The 26,899-nt window shown below is 49.3% G+C and overlaps 1 pseudogene; it reads right to left on the reverse strand.

Annotated features, from left to right (window-relative positions):
- Nucleotides 1–22,456, reverse strand: part of LOC134611671 (antizyme inhibitor 2-like) — a 65,009-nt pseudogene extending 42,553 nt beyond the window's left edge.
- Between the last annotated feature and the right edge of the window lie 4,443 nt (nucleotides 22,457–26,899).

Consider the following 26,899-nt stretch of genomic DNA (forward strand, 5'->3'; position numbering starts at 1 on the left):
AGGGAAAGTGGGGCCCAGGACTGCCAGAGCAGTCCGGGCCCCCCAGGGCCGCCGGGCCCGTGACAACCGTCATCTTTGTCACCCCCTGATGGCGGCCCTGTGGTGTTTACATTTTATTAAACTATATGTGATATTTTGTATTGTAGATTTTTTGGGTTTATTTACATTGTAATGCAGCTGTTACTGAAAGGAAAGGAGGGGTATGTAGGAGTAAACTGTTCTTTAAGGCTAGAAGGACAACCTTGAGATAAGAAACATCTCTGTTTTAGACAGATTAAACTGTGATATTTAACTATTGCATTGCAACAGAGCAAATAGATATTAACTTATTCCCCGCCATTATCATGCTTCTTCATTTCTTAATTTCCCTTAATCGTGTTCGGCTGGCCACTCCTCAGTGACAGATAGTGTGGAAGGAGCAGTGGCATACACACAACCCATGGGGCCCCGGGGCGAAAACTGAACCGTGGGCCCCTCCCCCCCCACACTTACTCTGCACAACACATGGCGGCGGGCACCTGGTTGCAGGGGACGCAGGTGTCAAAGGGCTGCGACCCCTGCGACCGCGGTATGCACGCCAGTGCATGCAGATACACATACACTTAACCCCTTAAGGACACATGACATGTGTGACATGTCGTGATTCCCTTTTACTCCAGAAGTTTGGTCCTTAAGGGGTTATTAAAGGACCACTACAGACACCCAGATCACATCAGCTCAATGAAGTGGTCTGGGTGCCAGGTCCCTCTAGTTTTAACCCTGCAGCTGAAAACATAGCAGTTTCAGAGAAACTGCTATGTTTCACTGAGGGTTAATCAAGCTGTGACGAGACCAATCTCGCCACTGTGCATTGGAGGAGCCTGGTTGCCTGCCTGCTGCCTTTTGACTATGGACCGGCATTTAAATACGTTATTTTCCTATGCAGAAAGGTCTATTCATGTATTTCTGCCCGGGCGTTCGGTAGATTCTATCTACCGAACAAACAGCCATCTATTGGCCTCCCAGGAGCCGCGGTTAGCTGGCAGGCGCCGTTAATTGGCCGTCCAGAAGCCGGCGAGCACCGCCAATTGACCACCCAGAAGCTGCGGTTAGCCACGGCTTAACGAGCGTGTGCCGTCAATTGACCACCCAGTAGCTGCAGTTAACCGCAGCTTAATTGACTATACTGGGTGGCCACGGCTACGCATACTGAACAATGGATGGCAGCAGCCTGCAGCTCACAAGCGGCCAGTTCATTTACAGATTTACTGAATGAACTCATTTAACCCAGATAGCTATGCCATGGAGCCTATTCATGTAATAAAAGACTTTGGCTCCATGGCAATTGAACTGTATGTGTGTGGTCTGAGCGTCATTCAGTAAAAATGTGCGCTCAGACCTAAGCTATCTGGGGATATGTGGCATGTCTGTATTTTATGTAATAAATGTAACCTTGTGTATTTTATTGTATTTTACTGTCTTTTTACTGCCATGTGCTTAATGGAGTTTTGCCTCTGTCCTTGGAGATAATTGGATTACTTCCCAATTATTTCCAGGATATAGAGGAGGGATTCTTATGTCATTGTGGGAGTGTTTATCGGTGTTGTATGTTTTGATTGGATGTTCCACAAAACCCTGTGGGTGGGACTTTGTCTGTAAAATGTGTATATAAGGCCAATAAAGACACAGCTCAGGCTGTTCCTGTTTGACCCTCAACACGGAGCCTTGTCTTGTCCTTGGCGGGGGGATTTATTGTATGCTGTTCCAGTTCGACTGCTAGGAGTGTAAACCTTTCGTATGGTTTTTCCTATTCGGCTGTTTACAGCATTCCTATGTTTGGGAGCATTCGGATGCTTCTCCGGTTCGGTGGATTGGTGTCTACAGTAGCTGCCTGTATTTCTGGAAGGGGAATATCTACTAAACGACTTTAACCCCTTTTATGCCTGGGGGTGCCGTTACACCAGCCTCTAGTGGCTGTCTCATTGACAGCTGCTAGAGGAGCTTCCGCGATTCTCACTGTGAAAATCACAGTGAGAAGATGCTGAACGTCCATAGGAAAGCATTGAGTAATGCTTTCCTATTGGCGGTTTGAATGCGCGCGCAGCTCTTGCCGCGCATGCGCATTTGGAGCTGAGAGGCGGATCGGGGCGGAGAGATCGCCAGCGCCAAGGGAGTCCGGCGCTGGAGAAAGGTAAGTGCTGAAGACACACACTCTCACGAACAGACGCATACACACTAGCTAACAGACACACACACACACTCATGAACAGACACATGCACACTAGCTAACAGACATACACATTTACTGACAGACATACATACACACTCACTGACAGACAGACACATACACACTCACTAACAGACACCAAACAGACTCACACAAACTAACACACTCAGTAACAGACACACACAGTAACACACTCACTGACACACTCTAACACTAACACACACACACTAACACTAACACACACACACTAACACTAAAACACACACACACACACACACACACACTAACACTAAAACACACATACACACTCTAACACTAGCACATACACACACACTCTAACACTAACACACACATTTTTAAAAAAACATTTACTCCCCCAGCCTCCCTACCTTTGGGAGAGCTGAGGGGATTCCCTGGGGTCCAGGGGTGTTGCTGGTCACCGGGCTGGCTGGCTGGCAGGCGTGCAAGGGAGCACTCTCCCCTGATTGCTCCCTGTTCAGCTCCCTCGTGCACCGCGTACTGATGCCGGAGCCGGAAGATGACGTCATGCGCGGTGCGCGAGGGAGCTGGGCAGAGAGCGCTCCGGGGTGAATGCTCCCTCGCGCGCGCGCCAGCCAGCCCGGTGACACCAGGGCCAGCCTCAGGGGGCCCTGAGGTGGCCAGCTCCTGGGCCCCCCTGGAGAAGAGGCTGGCCACACTGGCATACATACCGGTGGGCCGGGCCCGGTCGCAGTCGCGACCCCAGTATGTACGCCACTGGGAAGGAGGAAGATTGTCATCTTAAGAGAGAAGCAGGAGGGATGTCCTCTCCTGATCGTCCACTTGTTTCTCCTTCTTGACTGGGGCTTTACACATGGATTTGCGGGACTATGAACCTTTGCTATGGTCCTTTCCCAATTGGACCTGTTCTCTATCACAGACATCCAAATCTACCAGTTCCTCTTCATCTCAAGGTGCCTCAGGAGGTGTTTTTTGTGACCTCTACTCTTGCCGGATACATGTTTCCATGGGAGGAGCCAGTATGTAGCTTATACTGAGAGATAGTAAGAATCAATTAGGGTACATATGCAAAAGAGCATAAATGCATACGTGCATAGATGTTACCCTGCAGAAATAACAGTAAACATATTGGCAAAGGCCGATACCAAGTGACAAATCCAGGAGAAGGAAATTCCATCAGCCGCAAGGAACGGCCACCAAAAGACTTTGAAACTGGACTTCCCAAACTATGCCAAAATCCAAGATGGCCGCCAGGTGCTTATGTCAGGCCAAAGGAGACAGTATCCTGGAGACTAAGGGGAAAAATAAATTCCTGAAAACAGGTTCAGCAACTTTCCCAAAAAGCTCTGAGAATTGTGCCAAATAATGCCAGAATAGCAAAGCCAACTGCAGAGTGCAGGACAGAGACAAACAAGCAGAGTGGCTAAAGGGAACCAAATATAGCACAAAAATCCAGGGTAAGACTGAAAAAGGCAAAAAATGTAAAAGTGTGACTGCATGGAGGCTCACTACTGTGCTTAGAAGTTTAACCCCTTAAGGACATTTGACATGTGTGACATGTCACGATTCCCTTTTATTCCAGAAGTTTGGTCCTTAAGGGGTTAAAGCAATGAAGTAATATTTATGGGGGCTTTTCCTTGTGCTTAGCAGCATAATGCAGTGTAAAAATACTTAAGGAGCTCTGTAAGTTCAGAAATGCAGCTAAAACACCACCAACATGTTATTAGCCAATCACAGAGAGAGTAAAAGAGAGGCAATAGGGAAAAGGGACATACTATTAGGACATATATAGAGGCATCAAGAAAATGTCTAAAAAGACAGTAACAAGGAGCGGTAGAAGTGGAAAGAGCACTAACTAAGGGTTAGATCACAATATATAAAGTTGTAATCATAATTATTCAACGCCCATTGCAAATCAGGTTTATTGTCAAAATGTAGACTTTCAGCTGTTCGCAATGAGCAAATAAAAAAAAAGCAAGTGAAATAGCCATACACAACAGATGCTTCCAGTGGTTTCCCCAAATTCAACTGAGCCAATGATGGCTCCTGAATAGAGAGGCCAATAGCATGCCTCCACTTGTGGGCAACTGGCTCTGCTGCAGAAATGGCAATTTAATGGGGTCCCCTGAAATGCCTTTTTAAAGGAGAATAGGCATGTGCAAACTTGCTGTAACAGGACAGATTTGAAATCTGTCTTTTTTTTTTATTCTTTATTTTGTTCGTGCAGAGATAAAACATGCGATTTGCAATGCCACAATAGCTGGTGCAGATCGATTGACATTCACATATGTTTACATGGCATCAGAGACATTGCACTTTTTTTTTTTTAAAGCGAATAAACAAACAGGTTTATATCGTATACTTCTTAACCACCTAGAAGGAACAGTCGCTTTGCCCACCGATTGATAGCGTGGTTTAGGGAAAGGTAGGGGTATAGGTCATGCTAAAACATCTTGAGTCGAGGACAAATGGCTTTGTGCCTAGTGTGTTGAAACAAGAAAAAGATAACAGAACAAGTTTGATAAACAACCAAGAGTTAATACACAAGATGGTAGCAGTATTTAAACTAATGGCATGCTTGCTAACAAGGATTAAATGTAGTAGATGCGCCAAGAATTAAGGTGCTCTTGTTTAGATAGATATAACAGGCTTAGTCTAGGCTTGGTACATGTGTATAAAACGTTTTATAGCTGGGCTATATATGCTTAGCTAAGTAGTTACTATATGATCATCCGATTAGTAAGTTACAGGCTATGTTAAACAACGTTAGGTGTAGATTTCTCCACACTGCTTTAAAATGAACCATGTGTAATTGAGTTTCCCCTCAGGATAAGGGGAGGGAATATGTGGGATGTAACTGTGATGTGATTGGTTGTTTTTATACCTCCCTGTGGGCGGACCTGTATTTGCAACAACTGTAATAAAAACCAGGCTGGGTGTGCCAGCACCTGAGACCACTGCTTGACCCTCAACACGGAGCCTTGTCTCGTTCTTGGGGGGATTCACTGTATGCTGTTGGAGACTGATTGCCAGAAGTGTAAGCTGATGTATGCTTTTCCTGTTCGTCTGCTAGCAGCTATTCGTGAGGTTCCAGTTTGGAGTGCTATTTTGTATCCAGTTCGAGGTGTTTGGTGTTCTGCAGTAGCTGTGCCTGTCTGTGAAAAGGGGATTATCGCCTAAATGATTTTAACCCCTTGTCTGCTGAAACGGTCCGTTACAAAGACCAAATGAGGAAATACGGCAAAGCAACGCGCCAAGTCATGCTTAATGGCGTGGATTAAGTCCACTGTTCTACCACATCCTGCATCATTGCCACCTGCATGGATGAGTAAAGTCACTGGGCCTGACACAAAACGCCTAAGAGCAACGCATTACGGGCAAACCTGATGCCATCTGAGACCCCTTATCGCTCTCCATTTTACTCTGACCTGATCGTATGAAAATTCCAGATTTCTGCCGTATGATCTCTCCTCTGCCTGCCGGGCTGCCCAGTAAACAGATGAGTGCCCTAGTATCCAAAGAAAACAAACCGGTCCTGGAAAACAGAAAAGGAAGTTAACAGACCCCCCCTTAGTGCCTTACAATAGATGCGGGCGCACATATAATCAAAACCTCTGAGAGTCCCACCGACCCAAACTCTGTATAGCGGCATCCGTAAAGCCTAGTCTGCTAGCCTGAATCGCTGCACCTATGCAGAACGAATGGGGGGAATAACCATTATCCTGAATGCCCAGAGCGCGAAGCGCTAACTTGAAAACACTAGCAAACTGCGCGCGCGAGTACCAATCCATTCTCATGAACTCCGTTCCACCTAAGCCACTGAAGCTCCCGTGGAACCAGGGCCGGATTAACATAGGGGCTGATGGAGCTGCAGCTCCAGGCCCAGGCCCAGGCCCATGGAATATGCCCATTATAAAAAAAATAATAAAAAAAAAATGTTTACACACTAATCTTAGGTTTGTCACCTGACTGGCATTTTACTGGCACAGCCAGTATTTGAGGCTGCTTGGCCATGCCGGTATTGCAGTAATACAAATGCAGGTATTTTTTGTCAGTATAAACGGAGATTACTCTGCAATACCAGCACCGGCCTGTAGGGGTCATTGTGTGTGGAGAGAAGCAGGGATAGGAAGTTACATTATATCCCTGCCTCTCTCTACTACTCACTGATCCTTGGGTGAGCAGCTACACAGCACAAAGAGTCAAGACAGCAGCTCTACAGCTCAGGTAAGTGAGGGATGGGGGAAAGGCAGCAGGGAGACATGGGGACACAGACACTAGGGGACAGATGGGGACACAGACACTAAGGGACACTGGGAGACCTGAGGATACAGATACTTGGGAACACTGGGAGACATGGGGACGCTGTGAGAAATAGGGACATTGGGACAAGGAGACACTAGTGACACAGTGCCCCTAGTGGCTCAGTGTCCCCATGGCTCCCAGTTTCCCCTAGTCTCCCAGTGTCTGTGTCCCCATGTCTCTCAGAGTCCCCATGTCTCCCAGCCAGTGTCCTCAGTGTCCCCATGTCTCCCAGTGTCCCCAAATGTCTGTGTCCCCATGTCTCCCAGTGTCCCCAAATGTCTGTGTCCCCATGTTTCCCAGTGTCCCCATGTCTATGTCCACAATCGTCCCCATGTCTCACAGTGTCCCCAAGTGTCTGTGCCCCCATGTCTCCCAGTGCCCCCATGTCTCCCAAGTTTCCATGTCTCCCAGAGTTCCCATGACTCCCAGTGTCCCTAGTGTCCCAAATGTTTCAGTGTCCCCTTGTCTCCCAGTGTCTGTGTCCCCATTTCTCCCAGCATCCCCAAATGTCAGTGTCCCCATGTCTTCCAGTGTCCCCATGTCTGTATTCACAAGTGCCCCCATGTCTCCCAGTGTCCCCAAGTGTCTCAGTGCTCCCAGTGTCTCCAGGTCTCTCAGTGCCCCAAGTGTCTCAGTGCTCCCAGTGTCCCCTGGTCTCTCGGTGTCCCCATGTCTCACTGTGTCCCCAAGTATCCTAGTGACATGGGGACACACTGAGACATGGGGACACTTGGAGAAATGGGGACACTGAAACACTGGGAGACTGGGGGACTGGGTGACATGGGGACACTGACACTGTAATACATAGTGACACTGGGTGACCTGGGAGACTGAGACATTGGGAGCAATTCATCTATACAGAAGAATCAAACTGAGTAGTTTGTTGATGATTTTACAGAATTTTCTTTTATGTCACTCCTTGTGATTTACATCATGTGATGTCATGCATAACTAATTAATTATGCACATAATTAAGGCCGGTATTTTTTTCCAAGAAAGGTGGCAACCCTAACTACTCTTCACATACTCTTGCTTAAGGGAACAGTATAGGGTCAGAGACACAATCATGTATTTCTGAGCCTATTATGTAAAAAACACCATCTAGCCCCCCTGACCCCCTCTTGCCTCCCTAAATATAGTACAATCTTACCTGTACTCAAGTCTGCAGCTGCCTACTCTGCCTCTGAACTGACTGTCTGCTGACATCATCAGAGGTGGTGGTCTGAGCAAATTACAATGCTTCCCCATAGGATTCCAATTATTTGGACAAACATGCCCCCTTTTTGGGCATGTTAACCCTTTTTGGGAGGTCTGATCACATGACTCGCGCCAGTGGCACACCCTTTTTCCCTGCCCATTGACTTCCTGCTTCACTGGACACTGCTGTTAAGGGGTATGGATTTACTTGAAATATGAAAGCATAAATTAGACTCAAATTAGCATAGAGTATGTGTTTTCTGCATCCTTTGAGTTTCCCTCCAACACCATCTCCATCAGATACATGAAGCTTGGGAGGTATGGTTGTTTTAGTGTTTTTGGTCGATAAGATTCTGTAATTAGGCCCATCATAATTGTCAGCTCCAGGCCCACTGGGCTCTTAATCTGGCCCTGCGCGGAACGCAAGGTGGACAGAAAATATAGAGTAGCGCACAACCTACCAGTCGATGACTCCAAGTCAAACTCCACAGACGAAGCAGAAAACCAGAGCTCCCATATCGATCCATACACCTGCCAAGAGGACGAAGCCAAAGATCCCTGGAACAGTTCCCCTCGATTCCGAAATCGAGGTTCCATAAGCAGGTTGGACACAGCAAACCCGTCCCGTCGGCTCCCGGAGCTAACTCCCGAAAACGATCCCACTGCAGTCGCGATAAGGAATCCGCAATTGAATTATTAACTCTAGGGACATGAACAGCGCGAAACAATATATTGAATTCTAGACATCGCAAAACTAAGTGCCTCAAGAGAGCTAAGACTGGAGGGGACCCTGACGATAAGCAATTTACCACATGAACTACACTCATGTTATCCGTCCAGAACAAGACCTGAGTAATAGCGAAAACCGAACCCCACAGTTCCACCGCTATAACGATAGGAAATAACTCCAAGAAGGTTAAGTTACGGAGCAAAGTCCCATCACACCAATCCGCGGGCCATCGACCTGCACACCAGTGACCCTGGAAATATGCACCGAACCCAATAGACCCAGAAGCATCCGTAAAGAGCTCGAGGGACAAGTTAGAGACCGATTCGCTACGCCAATATGTGTGACCATTGTACCCTGCTAGAAATTCACTCCACACGCTCAAATCAGCTTTTAAACTACGCGTTATGCGTATGAAGTGGAAAGGAAGCCGAATACCCACCGTTGCCAAGGAGAGATGACGACTAAAGACCCGGCCCATCGGCATGACTCGACATGCAAAATTTAAATGTCCCAGAAGAGATTGAAGCGGTTTAAGCTGGACTTTACGAGAACCCTTAACCAAGTTCACCATAGATGACAATATCCTTACCTTGCTTATCGGAAGACGAAATTCGCGTAGAACAGAATCGATCTCGATACCCAAAAAGGAAATAACTGTGCTAGGGCCCTCCGTTTTATCTTCCGCAACCGGAACTCCCAAATCCCTCATGACATCCTGAAAGTGAACTAACAGGGAGAGGCAGGCTGTAGAGTCCGCAGGACCAACAAACAAGAAATCGTCTAGGTAATGAAGAAGAGAGATACTATCCAACACCCGGGACACCACCCATTCCAGAAAAGAACTAAACAACTCAAAGTAATAACAAGAAATGGCACAACCCATGGGCAGACACATGTCATAGAAGAAATCACCTTGAAACTGGCAACCTAATAGGTGGAAACAATCCGGATGAACGGGTAACAGACGAAAAGCAGACTGGACATCAGATTTCGCCAGCAGGGCCCCTTGCCCAGCTAGACGAACCAATTCTAAAGCTTTATCAAAGGAGGCATATCGAACTCGACAATCATCCTTGGATATGCCATCATTGACTGAGGACCCCATGGGGAAGGAAAGGTGATGAATCAACCTGTAAGAACCCAGATCTTTTTTAGGAACTAACCCCAAAGGCGACACCCTTAAATTATGAAAAGGAGGAACAGAAAACAGGCCGGCCATCTGACCTAAACTAACTTCTATATTCAATTTGTCTGCTAAAATATCCTCTTTACCTCTAACCGACACTAAATTAGGCGCAAACGTAGTCTCCGAAGATTCGGTAAATGGAATAATGAAACCTACTGTGAAACCCTCCCAAAGAACCTCTGCTTCTCTGTGTTTATGATACCGCACGAGCCATGGACGGAGTCTTTCCACCTTCACAGGGGTCCTCACGCCTAGGAAAGTCATCCTTGGGGGCCACTCTAGGCAACAGTTTTCCCCGCTGGATGTTCTCCTCCACACTGGGAGCACTCGTGCTTAAAACGGCAGCTACTGTACCATCTGCAATGGCTCTCGTTGAAGAGCCAGCAAATGCCTTTTTTCTGTCCCGCCGACCCTCCAGCAGGGGTCTGAATTGCCTGAATTGTTAGTCATATTTGAACCAACATTGACCCCCGTATATCTTATAGGCCCCCCATATTAAGTCCAAATAAGCAAATAAAGAAGAGGCCTTTTCTGGGAATTTACTGGATAAAATGCTAGTAAAGGTAGCAAAGCCCTGAAGCCAATTACCAAAAGAACGGGGGAGCTGCTTACCCTTATTGCCCTCTACTAAATCGCCGCAACGCGGTATGTCCACTGTTTCCTTATCCAAAGGAACCAGGGACAGAAGGTCAACAAATTCACCCTTAATTAGTTTCTCCTTAACCTCTGCTGAAACATGAAGGCCTAACAGAAACAACTCGCAAACTGAACTCTGAGCCTAAAGAACACAAATTAGCTTGAGTCACTAATGGTCCGCTGCTAACTGCCTGCGCTGAGCCAGAGGACAATCTATCTAGTACAGCTTCAAGCAAATCTAAGATTTCGCTTTGCGACCCTGACTGTGGCTGTGCCGATTGCCAAGGGCGAGCGCAATCATACTCACGAGCCTGAAGCAGAGAGTTCGGCCCATCAATCCTCTGAATCACCGACCTGAGCATAGTATTCCTTTCACCCGGCTGACTTGCACTTGTCGCAGACATTCGGCGGGTTTTCTCATCCGAAACCTGGGGTCTAAGTTGATCTGGATGTAAATCTGTTGGTGAATCCTGTTGGTGAGGAGTAGCCAACCAGTGCACTCCTGTAGATCTTCCCCGTTCCGCCCCCGAATGGGCCCCATCAAGCGAATCCCTGTCTGATTCACTGAAGTTCGTCAAACAAACAGAATCCAGTTCACGAATGCCATCCATTTGTCTGCGTTCGGCATGAACCAACTCACGAACACCTTCTGTTCGGCTCCGTTCGTCACTGACAATCTCCCGAACCTCCTGACGACCAGCTCGTTCGGGACTTTGAAACTCCCGAACACGTTCCGACCTTACCCGTTCGGGAACCTCCAACGCCCGAACACCATCCGTTCGTCTACTTGCGTCTACAACCAGGGCATGTGACGTACGTGAAGACTCCCGAACGGACGTCATGTACGCGCCCCGTTGACTTTGCCGAACTCCAGTTCGCCGATTAGAGTGTGCGGCCGCACACCCCTCCGTCACTTCCTGTGAAACCGGAAGAGAAGAGCACGGGCTACGAGACCTCTCCAGCCCTCCAGCGCCATCTTGACGATTGGGACAGCCATCTTGGAAAGAAATCACCTGCCTGGAACCCCGATGCCTGGAACCTCTACCAGCTTTCCTTCTGCCACCGGATTTCATTGAGTCATGCCGCAAACCAGCATCGCTCGGTTCCTGACTCCTGGAAGCCACAGGTGCAGCCCTAGGACGCCTCACAGGACTTGGAGACAGTCTGGAAGGAGGCCTGGAACAACGTGTACGCCTACCAGCACGAGGGGAATCCACTTCAGTCACCGGTACCATGGGCTCAGGATCGGGAAGGACCCCCTCCAGCAAAGAGGCATAGGAATCAGCTCCATGGGTCCTATGGAAGGACTGCAGCAGGGTAAGTAGAGTCTCCCTAGACATATTAGCTTCACCAGCCATTGCAGAGTGGATACAATAACTAGGAATATTGTAAAATGAGAATTAACTAATAAATATTTCTGACAGGGAAACTGCACACAGAAAAAGCACCACCAGGATCCCTCGGCTGTGCTATAGCAGAATGGTGAGTACTCCCAGAGTTCCTTGCACTTAGCTCCTGTAACATAACTTGTAACAATTTTGTGTTACCATGACAACTACTCCGGCCAGCAGTCATGTTCCCCCCTCCTTATTCAGTCTGAGGGTTGGCCTTTACTCTTTCAAAAAAAATAACACAATTTGGTAATCCCTTCCTAAAGCTCCACCCCTAGCAGACTGTGAACTGGGAATGCCCAAGGACACTTAATGGTCATGTGGTCTGACTAGAAACATGGGTTTCCCAGATCTAAAGCAGTGACTTATCCATTGCTCTACATGTAAAAATAGCATTTTCACTTGAAAAGTGCCAGTAGGCGTCCTCAGTATGAGTAGCCCCTCTCTTTCTCTTCTTCTTAGGCATTCATCCCAACAACTGGGGGGGGGGGGAGAATTTGGACAGAGTTGGTGGGGCCCTGAGGGAGTGTCATCAGTAATGCATCCAAGGTCATTAGCAACACCCATAGTAGGCAGACGTTCCCAGAAAATGGGTGGACCCATTCAGAAAATAGATGTTCTCTACCCTGCCACCAGCCTTCAGGACCATGCAGAAAGCACTGCTTAAGTGCTCCGTGCATGTTTTTACTGCCTGCTGCGCTGCCTGGGCACAATTCCCTGGTGTCTCCAAATTTGGGATACAAGGGTACTAAAACAGGACCATTAACCCCTTCCCGACCGATGACATACCAGGTTCGTCCGCCAAAAAGCAGTTGTTAAAGACCGCGGACGTACTTGGTAGGTCATCTAGTAAATCGGGACTTACCTAATCCCTGGCATTCCCCGTCAGCGATCGCGATCCTGGGAGCTCAGGCAGACCCCACTGCCCGATCCGGCCCTCCCGGTGTTAGGATCGGGACAGGGATCCAACACGCAGAGTACAAACAGTAGCCAGATACGTATACCGGACCTTAGAATGGCCGGACTAACGTAAGTAGTACAGTATAGAATGGTCAAAGACAAGCCGAGGTCGAGGGTAACAGAAGACAGGTAAGCGAGAGACAAGCCGAATCAAGGGTAACAGAGATAAGCAGAGTAAGGTAAACAAGCCGGGTCAAAACCAAAAGGGATAATAGAATACACAAGCACTGAGTGACTAGAACAAGCTAGAACCACGACAGGGCAATGAGCTAATAAACGAAGCTCTGTTAAATACCCTGTTCAGAGCAGTAACCAAGCCTCCGAGGCGTCCTGATTGGTCCTGCAGCAATTGAGTGACAGGTCGTTCCGGAGGAGTGTCCTGATGACAACTTCCTGCCTAGATGCTGTAAAAGGCAGTCACTCCCTCGCGGCCGGCCTTGCATGGCCGGATAGACCGTGGGGAAGGGAGCCATCAGGCCGTCTGGATGGAGGAACAGCTAAGTCTCTACCTCTTTCAGAGGTAGAGACCGCAGGTACCCTGACACCCGGGCCATGTGATCGTGGGGTCCTTGCGATCACATGGCCGGAACAGCCTGCTTGTGCAGTGCCTGCAGAGGGGGCCTGCCTGAGCTCTCAGACAGGCAGCCTAGTGCCTGAAAAAAAGTTTCAAAAGTTAAATAAAAATGTATAAAGTACATAAAAATTACTTAAATCATGGATACATATATATGATCTAAGTACTTTTACATGCACATAAACACACATACACCTCTTTTAAAAGTGTATTTTAATATTAATTGGACTGGCGATCCGCGGTGAACCACGGTGGTCACGGTCCGGGGGACTGCCAGAGACCCCAGCAGTCCCTATGCAGCAGCTCCGGTCACCCGGCCTTCCAGGGCCATGTGATCACCATGATCACATGGCCGCAATAGGAGTCTATGTAGCTGCCAGCAGGGGGACTATCTGAGCCAGATGCGTAACTAAAAACCACGTTGCCCGGTGCGAAAATTGCCCTGGGGCCCCCCATACATCTATCTCCTACCCTACACGTCCTCGCCCCACACACACATGACAAATAGATACACATGCAGACACTCTGCCTCTTCCCCCTCAACCACTCTGTGTCGGCGTCTCCCAAGGTTCTGTCCTTGGCCCCCTACTGTTTTCTATCTACACTGCCTCCCTTGGTAAATTCATCAGCTCCATTGGCTTCCGTTATCATTTCTATGCGGATGACACGCAAATCTACTGGTCCTCTCCAGATCTTTCTCCGCCCATCTTGACTCGTGTCTCTGACTGCCTCTCCTCGATTTCGAACTGGATGGCTTCTCACTTCCTTAAACTCAACCTGTCCAAAACAGAACTTCTGGTCTTTTCTCCCTCAAGTGTTACTACTCCTATGTCTGTCTCCCTCCAAGTCAACGGCGCTACCATCACCTCTACCTCGTAGGCTCGCTGTCTGGGTGTTCTTTTTGACTCCAACCTCTCCTTCACCCCTCATGTCCAATCAATCGCCAAATCCTGTCGCTTCCATCTCAAAAACATAGCGCACATCCACCCCTATTTAACCCCGGATGCGGCTAAGGTGATGGTCCATGCTCTTGTTCTCTCTCGCCTGGACTATTGCAATACTCTTCTCAGTGGTCTTACGTGTTCCCAGATTGCACCATTGCAATCTATAATGAATGTAGCGGCAAGGCACATTTTCCTGTCCGCTCGCATCTCCCACGCCTCCCCGTTCTGTCAGTCCCTGCATTGGTTTCCAGTTAGATTTAGGGCTCAATTTAAAATTCTGGTGCTTGCTTACAAGTCCCTACATAATGCTGCTCCAACCTACCTATCCTCCCTAATACACAAGTATGTCCCATCAAGGCCCCTACGCTCTGCCAGAGATGTATATCCTCTGTCCGTACTCCCACATCTCATGCTCGCCTCCAAGACTTTTCCAGGGTTGCACTTCCTCTGTGGAACTCCCTTCCCTTCTCCTTAAGAATTTCACCCAGTCTCCACTCATTCAAAAATCATTGAAAACTATCTTCTTCAAGAAAGCATATGAACTGAACTGCTAGCAAGTCCTTATCCCCCACCCCCCATGCTGGGGTCAATTCATACAACATACAAATTCCAGGGCACTTACTAACTGTACGCGGGCAAATGCGGTGTGCCGCGATGGCCAATGGCTGAGGCCGGCAAGTAGAGGTCACAGGACCTCCCCGGCTGGTCCATGCAGGGCCAGCACTATCCGAGCACCGGCCCCGCTGTGTTCCATGACGGGCCTGTGGGGAGATCAAAGATCTCCTTCACCGGCACACAGGCAATTTCATGTGGAGAGGACCTGGAGGACTATCGTGCAGCTCCGTCGGGTTCCTCTCTCGAGATCCGGAGCATTGCCATGGCAACGCTCCGAGTCTTGCGACAGTAAACTTAGTTCACAGTAAACTAGAGGTCACTTACCACTAGGACCACCAGGGATGGCAGCACGATCCCCCCTCCCAGGCTGAAGGTAAGAAGGAAGGGGGGATACAATGCCTGTTTGTTTGCTTTTTTATTATTAAAAAAAACTAAAAAAAAAATACATATTATTAAAAAAACATGCCTCCCCAAGCACGCAATCCCTCCAAACACACACAGCACCCTAACACACACACATTCCCCTCACACAGCAGACTAACACACACAGCACCCTCACTCACACACACACACACCACCCTCAAACAGCACCCTAACACACACAGCACCATCACACACACACTGCACACCTCACACACAGCACCCTCACACACACATAGCACCCTTACACACACCACCCTCACATAGCAACCTAGCACACACAGCACCCACACACACACACAGCACCCTCACTCACACACACACACACACACACACACACACAGAGCCATGCAACACACACACTGCACACCTCACACACAGCATTCACACACACACACTGCACTCCTCACACTCACACTATACTCATCACAAATACACATTACACCCTTCACACACACACTGCACACCTCTCACACACACACACCACCCCCAAAACACACTGCACCACTCACACACACACACAATACTTATGTGTATATACTACAGAACCCCTCACACACATACTGCAGCCCTACACACATTAAATGCCAGACACACACTAGATCCCTTACTCAACTCTGGATCATCTACACATATACACACACTTGAAGCCCACAGAGCAACGCAGGGGAGGAGTGGGCCTTGACAGGGCCAGAGAGTTGGCGGGTGAATTGTAGGTCAAGGGGTTGGCTTAAGTTAATGAATGGGGAGGGGGTATAGGAAGTTAAATAGCAGCCATCTTAGTTAGGGTCCATTTTAATTTGAGCTGCACTTACCTGTGAGTTGTTTCAGGTCAGCGTGGCTCTCTTTCTCTTCTTCTTTTACAGGTCATGGCTTCCCTCGAAGAAATCCTGGCAGGCGTCCGGTCGGTGGTCAGGGAGAAAGGCATGGTGTGGTTGCAGGAGCAACTGGGGGTCCCGAGCACATCTGCAACCCCCAACGCAGCTGCGGATCGGAGGCCGGTGAAAAGAGCAAGGCCGCCCCAGTGGCTCAGCCTGGGAGCGGCACCAGCGGTGCAGAGGCAGAGAAGCCCATCAGTGCGGGCAGGAGACGTGGCTGGAGGGTCTGGAAGGCAGGAGGAAGCCGGAGGTCGAGAAGAGAAGAGGCCTCCCGTGGCTGCTGGATCCCGCGTAGTGGCTCCCAAACGGAGGACCGGAGGGGGAGAAGGACACACAGTAATGCGTCGGGTAGGAGCGCAGACAGCAGCGAGGACACAGGAAAGGGTGGCCCTTGCAGGAGCTGAGGGCGGTGAAGTGGAGGGGAGTCACAGGAGTGGGAGTGTGTCCAGGTCCAGCGGAGGGGTGAGGGAGCAGAGCGCCATCATTCAGGAGTGGAGGGATGGAATGGGCCCAGGCGAGTTGGAATACAGGCATGGCACATGCAGGGCGGAAGCAGGGTCAAGGCCATGAGGATGAGGATTCACGGGTCGGCTGTGCACGGGAGGCCTTCAGGGGTCGCTCCCAGGATCAGCGGGATAGGAGGAGCCACAGCAGAAGGGGCGATAGAGGTAGACAGCGCAGTGAGAGGGACAGGCACGGCAGCATTGGTGGATCCGCGGAGAGATGCAGGAGCAGGGATAGGAGTCCAGCGTGGAGCCGTGACAGTAGGAGGAGGTCCACTTCCAGGGACAAGAGGAGGAGGTACCGTCGCAGTGAGTCAGGGTCGTCTGACAGGGGATATGCAGGGCAGAGAAGGAGCAGAAGCGGCCGGGAGGGTCAGGCTGTGAATAGGAGCGGGAGTTGGAATGACGGGTCAGAGCGCAGAAATGAAGGGCGGGTGAGGCTGCGATCGAACAGACTACCCAGGTCACCTTCTCCTTGCAGGTCGCGGAGTGGGACACCTACAAGATCTAGACATGGCCAGGCGGGCAGGAGTCAGCGTCCCCTGGATACTCTGGAGCCGGTCGAGGCGGTCGGAAGGACAGCGCCTCCATGGCCATCCGCGGCCGGGGGCTCAGACGGTGAGTCAACACCTGCACCACACTCAGGGAATCTGTTAGGGTGTTTAAAGTTGCTGTTGGAGTCATAGTCGGGGGTTACGGGGTTGGCTACACAATTCGGGAGGGTGTGGACTGTGGACGGCGGTCTGGTTACGGGGATTAGACCCACAGGGGCGGCAACGAGTGGGTTGCAAGTGAGGGTGCCTCAGACACAGTCACGGGAAAGACGGACAGCGCAGGTGAGCTGGTGGACCGGTGCGGGGACATATCGGATGCAGCGCGGCAGAACGTGCATGTTTCCTTTGCAGGGCCGCTGGGGTGTCACTTGAAGGCGGAGGTTAAGGATAGGATGGGAAAAGAGGAATTTGTGGAAATATTTTCCCTTCTTCCCCATGAGGAGTTTTTAGACTTAAAAGAAGAGGACAAGAAGGATGCAAAGAAAGAGGAAGAGGAGAAGAGGCGGAGGTATCGGAAGATACCCAAGACATTCGGGAACTGGCTAAGGGCCTTTTGCATATTGGCAAGCGTGATCGGGGAAAAGTGCCCGGAGCGCTGCTCGCAGCTCTTTTGTTATTTAGACGGAATAGGGGATGCCTACAGAACCTACGGGGGACTTGCATGGTGGCAGCAAATCCGTCTATGCGGTGGGACCAGATGGATCTGCCATTGTGGATGAGGCTGATGATGGCGCAGAAAAGTGCCCCCTTTCTCGGTGCGGCCGGCGCGGGCCCGAGCGGGAACGAGTCGGCAGGACAGAAGAAGGAGTTTTGCTGCCTCTTCAATGAGAGTCAGTGCAAGTGGGGTACTTTTCAAGCATGAGTGCTCTGGTTGCGGCGGTAATCATGGAGTCTCCAGATGCTTCAAGAAAGGAAAACCCAACGCAGGAGGGGGAACCACCAGGACAACAGCCACCGCAACTGTGGCGGGGGGCATCGCCGGTGAAGGTAGGCGCGATGCTGCCTTAGCTAAAGCAATACGCTAACCAAGAGGTGGCTAGATTCTTATGGCAGGGGTTCACAGAGGGATTCGTGATTCCATTCAAGGATAAGGGTCCGGGTATGTTGTGCGGGAATCTTAAGTCGATGCTGGAGCATCCTGGGGTGGTTCGGGAGAAGTTGCACAAAGAGGTACAATTGGGGAGAATGGCGGGAGTTGAGGGTGTCTCCACTTTGGGTGGTCCCCAAGAAGGAAACAAGCAAAGTCCGCCTGATACATCATTTATCGTACCCAAAAGGGGCATCGGTAAATGATGATATCGACGCGGCCCTGTGTTCTGTATCCTACACATCATTCGACAATGCTGTCAAGTTGGTTTGGAGAGCAGGTCACGGGGCGCTGATGGCGAAAGTGGATGTGGAAGGCGTTTAGGCTGCTTCCCATACGCCTGGATTGTCATCACCTCTTGGGGTGTTATTTCGAGGGGGAGTTCTTTGTGGACCTATGTCTGCCTATGGGCTGCGCTATCTCATGTGCCTATTTTAGTACCTTTTTGGAATGGGTGGTGCGGCGGGAGTCGGCCGGGGGTGCGGTGGTACACTACTTTGACGATTTCTTGTGCGTCGACCCGCCGGGAACGGAGCGCTGCAGCCAAGTATTGCAGGTCTTTCAGTGGGTGGGGTGCCACTGGCAGCGGACAAAACGGTGGGGCCCACCACGTGCCTCAGCTTTTTAGGGTTGGAAATCGACTCGGTGCTCGGAGAATGCAGGTTGCCCTCGGATAAGCTGCTCGTCCTCCGGCAACTGGTGGACATGGTCGGGAGAGCAAAAAAGGTAACGTTGTGGGGGCTTCAGTCATTGGTGGGGAGCTTTAATTTCGCATGCCGGTGGATTCCCATGGGGAAGGTCTTCTGCAGGTAACTAGCACGCGCGACAAGCGGGGTGAGGCAACCGTCTCATTATATCAGAGTGTCAGCGGAGATGAAAGCGGACTTGAGGGTCTGGGCGCGTTTTCTGCAGGATTTTAATGGAAGGGTGTTTTATTGGGAACCAGTGGGGTCATCGGAGGATGTGGGGTTGTTCACAGATGCATCAGGTAGCGTCGGGTTTGGGGCATTCCTGGCGGGACAATGGTGCACGGAGGAGTGGCCGGAGGCCTGTAAGGTGAGCCCGCTAATTAGGAACCTGGCGTTTTTAGAGTTTTTTCCAGTAGTGGTGGCAGTGGCCTTGTGGGGGCTGGAGCTAGCCAACAAGAGAGTGGTGTTCTACTCGGATAATATGGCAGTAGTGCAGGCAATTAATGGTTTGTCAATATCATCGCTGCCGGTAGTATGGTTACTGAGGCAGTTGGTACTGTTGTGTATGGGCTAGGCACATTCTGGGACTGACGAATGTAGTGGCTGATGCGCTGTCTCGTTTTCAGAGGGACCGTTTTTGGGAAGCGGCACCAGAGGCAAGGGCAACGGGGCAAGCCTGTCCGGAGGAGATGTGGCAGCTTGGGACATACTGCTTAGAGAGTGTATAAAAAATTTGCTGGCACCGGGCACTTAGTCATCATATGTCAAGGTTTGGAAGGTTTGGGTTGTTTACGGCAGTGTTCGTTTGGGCCTTTTTGGGGGCGTTTCGGATAGGGGAATTGGTTAGCACCAACAAAGCAGGGGGTTGGCGGGTTGAGATTGGAAGACGTGGCGGTGGGTACGGACAGGGTACGGATAAGGCTGGTTCGCTCGAAGACCGACGTCTTTGGGAAGGGTTGTTCGGTTATGCTGTTTGAATTACCAGGGTCTGGGTTGTGCCCAGTTGCTTGTGGGGCTGGGTTAATGGAGCTCCGGCCAGAGGTCAAGGGATGTTTCTTTATTCACGCTGATGGCACAGCACTGTCGCGCTTTCAGTTCACAAGGGTATTTCAGTTGGGGTTACAGAAGATGGGCCTAGAGCCCATGCAATTTGGAACGCATTCATTCCGTATTGGGGCTGCCACGGAAGCTGCACGCTTGGGTTTAGGGGAGGAGCAGATTAAGCGTATTTGACGGTGGGAATCGCTACGGTTCCGCTCATACGTGCGGCCGGCCAAGCTGGTGTGAATCGGAGGAAGTTGGGGAACAGCGGCCCAGGGGGAGTGCGCTGCTTTATCACTGTTTTGTCTCTTGCAGGTCGGACGGCATGGATAATTGGACATTCGTACATTTATTGGGCTCAGAAGAGGGCCGCAATTAGAAGGAACGGAACACAGCTGGGTTTTCCTATGGAGCGGGTGGCGTTATCTTGGTTTGGATATTGGGGTTTTGATTGGCAGCACATAAGTATGGAATTATTTCATAAGGTGGCAAAGGGGGCTTTGCTGTATGAGGTAGTGGTTCACGGCGGGGGTAACGACTTGGGGTTGGTTCCGCTACGTGAACTGGTTAGGCGAATGAAGAGGGATGTGGATCGGCTGTGGGGGCTGGTTCCTGGCATGACAGTGGTGTGGTCTGAGGTGGTGCCTCGTTTAAGTTGGAGGCATGCCAGGGACACAGCTGTGGTAGCCCGATGCCGGGGTAAGGTTAATAAGACCATGGCTGTTTTTTTTCGCAGGTTAGGGGGTGTAGTGGTACGACACCGGGAATTGGAGAGGTTACCTGGATATTTTAGACCAGATGGAGTGCACCTGTCTGACGTGGGTTGTGATCTTCTTAACTTAGGCTTCCAGGAAGGTATAGCTCAAGCCCTGTTTAGGTGTGGTGGGGGTCGCACATGATCTTAAGGGTGTCAAGTCATGCGCTGTGACGGAAAAAGGGCTTGGTTAAAAAGGAATTTTGGTGGGTTAGGAAATTGTTATGCCAAGGTCTAAGCTGGAGTATGCGGAGTTAAAGTGTTTGGTAGGTTTGAGCCCCTCGGTGGCTACGAACCAAGGGGTGTAGGGGTGTCTGGGTACACCCCTGCAGTTAGACAAATGGATGTGGGGCCTCTTTGGTAGGCCGTGTGTTATACGTTATGTATTATTTATAATGTTTAGTATTGTTCTTTGGTAGGGTCATTGTCAGGGGTATTGTGCGGGATAGAGCGGAACAAAGTTATTACTGTTGACAATGACCCAAATTGTTAATTTAAATATTTAATAATTAATAAAGCTGTGGACTTTATACTCCAACAGAATAAATTGGTGTCCGAGTGTTATTTAAGTAAAGGTTAAGCACATGCCGAATAACGACTGTGCACATGTAAAGATCCCTATATACACTCTGAATCCTCTACACACACACACACACACTCACTAGATCTCCTATACACAGTCTGGGTCCTTCAAACACACACTAGATCCCCTACACGTACACACACAAACACACACTACATTTCTGACATACGCACTCTGGATCACAAACTCAACATGAATGAAACCAACCTATTAACACAAAATCACACCACAATCAGCTCACTCTACACACACGCAATTCCATAAGCAGGCACCAAACACATGCACAGTACTCTTTCCTGGATTTTTGTCTCCTGGTATCCCATTTATGGAGACATCAGAGACAAGTTTCAAGCAAACACAGTGCAAGCATATTATTAAATTTGCTTGCACTGTGCAGAACAAATACAGGGCCTTTTTCTCATGTTAGAGCTCTTCAGCAGAGCTCTGTGCATGGTCTTCCCTGGAAGAGCATTGACCCATCACTTTGAGATGGGGTGTGCTTGTCATTGGGGATGACAATACACACCCTATATGGCCCCTGCCCCTTTTCAGTGGGCTGCTATAATTTAAAAATGCCCAGGCCAAATTATTTTCCCAGTCCGGCCCTGCTTTACATCTACTTCTATACACCAAGCTCACAAAATGTAATAGTTTTTATTTAAAAAAAAAACCTAAGGCAAAAATACTGGATATTTAGTTGCAGCATATGATCACTTATTGCATAAACTGCCACAGCGCCAATGCCTGCTCTTATGAGATTAAACCACTTACTTGGGAAATCCTTCCTACTGGGACACCTGGTCTAATATCTAGGCACAATAAGCATTTGCTAACATCAAACAAAACTGTATACTGTCGATGACCAACCTATGCTTTCATTCATTACATATACCTGCAAGATCTGTAGCCCAATCAACGATTGTATTACTGTGTACAAAGTGCCAGTGTACTGCTTAGCACTGTAACTGGTAGATCATATTGGTACATTTCAGGTGTTGAAGGCCAAGCTTACATATGATGACTTTATTGCTTGGATAAAAATGATCAGATTTATATTTAACAACCACCTAAGCATTTCAATTACATGTCACCCACATAAAAATGAGCCCTGTAATTTTCTAAGCAGTGTCCTGTAACTCACCTTGTCACTTCAGAGCTGTTCTAGTAAATGTCTAACTTCACTGTTGACTACCACAATCCCCCTCCCCCTGCTGTTACTGTAAATGACTGAAATAGCCAGGGCAGGCACACACTCAGCTTATTACAGTAACCATTTCACTACCATTGTGGTGAACACTACTGAGAAAGACACCAAAATATTAGCAATTCTTTGAAAAGTTTTTCCTCTTTTATGTCTTTCCTATTTTTGTTCATTTCTTACATGGAGTGGATCTTGAACAATTTTCTTCACCTAAGGATAAAAGATATCCAATACAACTGGCCGCATGTGAAAAAGTAAATGCCTCCTGAAAGTCACTGCTTGTCTCAATTTTAGAAGCACCATGTGCTTCCTTTTATTGGAGAGCTGTCTTTCATATTACCATGCAAAAATGTCAGCCCACTTACGATACTTTGCAGAATTGCTGTAGTTCAGTGACATTTGAGCATGAACTGCTTGGTAATGACCTGCCACGGCAATTCATTTGGGTTTCAAGTCAGGACTTTGATTAGGTCACTTAAAAACCTTAATGTTATTTATTTTGAGCCATTCTGAGGTGGACTCATGTGTTTTGAACAATTGTCCTGCTCCATAACTCAATTATACTTCAGATTCAGATTATGGAAACAGGCAAGACCCCAATTAGATTCATCTGAGTCTGATCTCAGCAACATTGGGAGAAGTTTGATGAGTCTGTTATGGACGCTTTGGAAAACCAGTCTAAACCAGAATCTGACCAGTCTAGACCACCTCCTCTCACAGCACATCACTAGTAGTGATGTACCGAACTGTTCGCCCACGGTGGGCGAACACATGCGCGGTTCGATCCGCCCCCTATTTGTCATCATTGAGCAAACTTTGACCCTGTGCCTCACGGTCAGCAGACACATTCCAGCAAATTAGCAGCAGACCCCCCCTTCCAGACCCTCCCACCTCCCTCCCAGCATCCATTTTAGATTCATTCTGAAGCTGCATTCTTAGTGAGAGGAGGGAAAGTGTAGCTGCTGCTCATTAGATAGGGAAATAGCTAGGCTAGGGTATTTAGTGTCCACTACAGTCCTGAAGGACTCATCTGATCTCTGCTGTAAGAACAGCACCCCAAAAAGCCCTTTTTAGGGCTAGAACATCAGTCTGCTTCTTTTTTTTTTTTTTTTTTCTTCTGTGTAATGTAATTGCAGTTGCCTGCCTGCCAGCTTCTGATTCAGGCTCAGGGTGGATACAGTGCCCACTTGCCCAGTGCCACCACTCATATCTGGTGTCACAATAGCTTAAGCTTGACATTTAAAAATATTTTTTTTATTTTCACTGCTTGAATAGCAGTTAGTTGTCTGCCAGCTTCTGTGTCAGGCTCACAGTGGATATTTGACATTTAAAAACAAAACACTTTTTTTCACTGTTATAGATTGAATAGCAGTTAGTTGTCTTCAAGCGGGTGTCAGGCCTACAGCGTGTAATCTGCCAACCTCTGCCAGTGCACATTGCCACTCATATCTGGTCTCACAGTAGCTTGCACGCATAGTACCACTAATCCAAAAGGCAGGCCACCCAGCAGGGACTGTCGTGGTCGTGGTGCTGTGATTCCCTTTTGCCCTAGAATAATGCCCAATTTTCAGAGGCCACGTACCCTGAACTTGAAAAGTTCTGAGGACAGTTGACTGGCTAACACAGGATACTCAATCTTCTGCAACTTCGGCTCGGAGCCTTGACGCACCATCCTCCTCCAGCTTAGCTTCGGGCACCTCTCAAGATACCACTCACCCGCCTGCCACCACCACAGACACTAGCACCACAGCCGCTTCACTTCATCTGTCAGAGGAGTTATTTACACATCCGTTTGAAGAAATGAGTGATGACCATTATTGCCAGAGGATGTAGATAACAGTAATATGTCTCAGGCAGGCAGCATTACACACGTACAGTGTGATGATGATGATGTTGTACCCACTGCTGCTTCCTTTGCTGAGTTGTCAGATACAAGTGAAGCGGTTGATGATGACGATGCGTCCGTGGATGTCACGTGGGTGCCCGCTAGAAGAGAAGAAGAACAGGGGGAAAGTTCAGATGGGGAGACAGAGAGGAGGAGGAGGAGACGAGTTGGAAACAGGGGGAGGTCGTTGCAAAGAGCTATTGGCACAGTCAGACAGCATGCATCGACACCCAGGGTCAGCCAGACAGCACGCCAATCAACGCATGCTGTCACCATCATCAGAATGCCGTCGTTGCAGAGCTCAGCAGTGTGGCATTTTTTTTGTGTGTCTGCCTCTGACAACAGCGATGCCATTTGCAACCTGTGCCAAAAGAAACTGAGTCGTGGGAAGTCCAACACCCACCTAGGTTTAACTGCTTTGCGAAGGCACATGATCGCACATCACAAATGCCTATGGGATCAACACATGAGTACAAGCAGCACACAAACTCAAAGCCGCCATCCTCCTCCTGGTCCAGCATCTTCAGCCACGTCAACCATTGCTGTCCTCCTTGCCCCCTCTCAACCATCCGCCCCTTCGTCTCTCGCCTTGAGCAGTTCCTGCTCATCTGCCCACAGTCAGGTGTCTGTCAAGGACATGTTTGAGCGTAAGAAGCCAATGTCACAAAGTCACCCCCTTGCCCGGCCTCTGACAGCTGGCTTGACTGAACTCTTAGCCCGCCAGCTTTTACCATACAAGCTGGTGGAGTTTGAGGCGTTCAAAAAATTTGTAGCTATTGGGACACCGCAGTGGAAGGTACCCGACCAAAATTTCTTTGCACAAAAGGCAATCCCCAACCTGTACTCGATTGTGCAAAAGGAAGTAATGGCATGTCTGGCACACAGTGTTGGGGCAAGGGTCCATCTGACCACTGATACCTGGTCTGCAAAGCATGGTCAGGGCAGGTATATCACCTACACTGCGCATTGGGTAAACCTGCTGACGGCTGCCAAGCATGGAATGCGTGGCTCTGCAGAGGAGTTGGTGACACCGCCACGACTTGCAGGCAGGCCTGCTGCCACCTCCTCTACTCCTCCTACTCCATCCTCTTCCATAACCTCCTCGGCTGAGTCCTCTTCTGCTGCTGCGTCTTGCTCCACATCAACGGCACCCCCCCAGCTCCCCAGGTAGTATTCCACATCCCGGATCTGGCAGTGTCACGCCGTCTTGGGTTTGACTTGCTTGAAAGCAGAGAGTCACACCGGACAAGCACTCCCATCCGCCCTGAACGCACAGGTGGAAAAGTGGCTGACTCCGCAGCAACTGGATATCGGCAAAGTGGTTTGAGACAACGGAAGAAATTTGTTGGCGGCATTGAAGTTGGGCAAGTTGACACATGTGCTGTGCATGGCACATGTGTGTAATCTGATCGTACAATGCTTTGTGCATAAGTACACAGGCTTACAGGACGTCCTGAAGCAGGCCAGGAAGGTGTGTGGCCATTTCAGGCGTTCCTACACGGCCATGGCGCACTTTGCAGATATTCAGCGGTGAAACAACATGCCAGTGAGACGCTTGATTTGCGACAGCCCGACACGTTGGAATTCAACACTCCTAATGTTCGACCGCCTGCTCCAACAAGAAAAAGCCGTTAATGAATATTTGTATGACTCTAGTACAGCCTCTGGGGAGCTGGGAATTTATTTGCCTCGTTACTGGACGCTCATGCGCAATGCCTGTAGGCTCATGTGTCCTTTTGAGGAGGTGACAAACCTAGTCAGTCGCACCAAAGGCACCATCAGCGACATCATACCATTTGTTTTCTTCCTGGAGCGTGCCCTGCGAAGAGTGCTGGATCAGGCCGTAGATGAGCGTGAAGAGGAAGAGGAAGAGTTGAGGTCACCATCACCACCAGAAACAGCCTTATCAGCATCGCTTGCTGGACCTGCGGCAATGCTGGAAGAGGATTGTGAGGAAGAGGAGTCAGAGGAGGAATGTGGCTTTGAGGAGGAGGAGGAAGACCAACCACAACAGGCATCCCAGGGTGCTCATTGTAACCTATCTGGTACCCGTGGTGTTGTACGTGGCTGGGGGAGAAGAACATACCTTCATTGAGATCACTGAGGAGGAGGAACGGGACATGAGTAGCTCGGCATCCAACCTTGTGCAAATGGGGTCATTCATGCTGTCGTGCCTGTTGAGGGACCCTCGTATAAAAAGGCTGAAGGAGAACGACCTGTACTGGGTTCCACACTATTGGACCCCCGTTATAAGCAGAAAGTGGCTGAAATGTTACCAAATTACAACAAGTCGGAAAGGATGCAGCATTTGCAAAATAAATTAAAAAGTATGCTTTACACAGCGTATAAGGGTGATGTCACAGCACAACGGGAATCTAACAGGGGAAGAGGTGAAAGTCATCCTCCTCCTCCCACGACCATGCTGGCAAGGACAGGACGCTTTAAATATGTGTTGATGGAGGACATGCGGAGCTTATTAAGTCCTACGCATCGCCACAGCCCTTCGGGATCCACCCTCAGAGAATGACTTGACCGGCAGGTAGCAGACTACCTCGCCTTA

This window comes from Pelobates fuscus, chromosome 1 (genome assembly GCF_036172605.1).
Source record: "Pelobates fuscus isolate aPelFus1 chromosome 1, aPelFus1.pri, whole genome shotgun sequence".
In the NCBI taxonomy this organism is placed as follows: domain Eukaryota; kingdom Metazoa; phylum Chordata; class Amphibia; order Anura; family Pelobatidae; genus Pelobates; species Pelobates fuscus.